Genomic DNA, 845 nt, shown 5'->3' with positions numbered 1-845 from the left:
TGCAACTGGCCGATAGATCCATTAAGAGACCACGGGGAATAGTGGAAGATGTTTTGTTGCAAGTCGACAAGTTTTATTACCCCGTGGTTTTTCTTGTCTTGGATACACAATCCGTGGTGGATATGGAGTCATCCATTCCCATCATTCTAGGAAGACCTTTCCTTGCCACAGCAAACACACTTATCAATTGTGGGAATGGTCTCATGAAGATATCTTTCGGGAATATGACCCTTGAGGTGAATATTTTTCATATTCAAAAGCAACCACGTGATGACGACGAGTGTCACCAAACATTTATGATCGACACACTTATAGAGGAGGAGGTTCTGCCGCAAAGCAATTCTGAAGATCTTGAAAACCTCCTCCAAAATTCTGAATCTGAGAGTTCCGATCCTTGTGAGGTGGCTACCATTGCTGCCATTTTCAAAGAATCACAGGACAGAGGAACTAAGTTTGGGTCACCATGTTTTCAGGAGTTCCCAACAGAAGGAGAAAAACCGAAATCATCCACTGAGGAGGCTCCAATAGTCAAGCTAGCCCAACCACCTGAGGGCTTAAAACATGCATTCTTGGGAGATGAAGACACATTCCTAGTCATCATCTCATCTAAACTCGATCCATTGCAAGAACAACGATTGATCAACATGCTGAAAGAACGCAATTCTAGGATCAAGGTAAAAATGAAAGCGGCTCATGATAAACAGATCCTAAGGAAGAATTTTGAGCCGAATCAACAGGTTCATCTCTATGATTCCCGTTTGCATCTCCTCCCCGGTAAGTTGAGGTCGCGGTGGACTGGCATGTTCGTAGTAAAATGCATTTTTCCCAATGGTGCTGTCGAGGTT

This window comes from Morus notabilis, unplaced genomic scaffold (genome assembly GCF_000414095.1).
Source record: "Morus notabilis unplaced genomic scaffold, ASM41409v2 Scaffold2466, whole genome shotgun sequence".
NCBI classification, from domain to species: domain Eukaryota; kingdom Viridiplantae; phylum Streptophyta; class Magnoliopsida; order Rosales; family Moraceae; genus Morus; species Morus notabilis.
The sequence above is the reverse complement of the archived record's forward strand: the minus strand, read 5'-3'. Positions refer to the sequence as shown.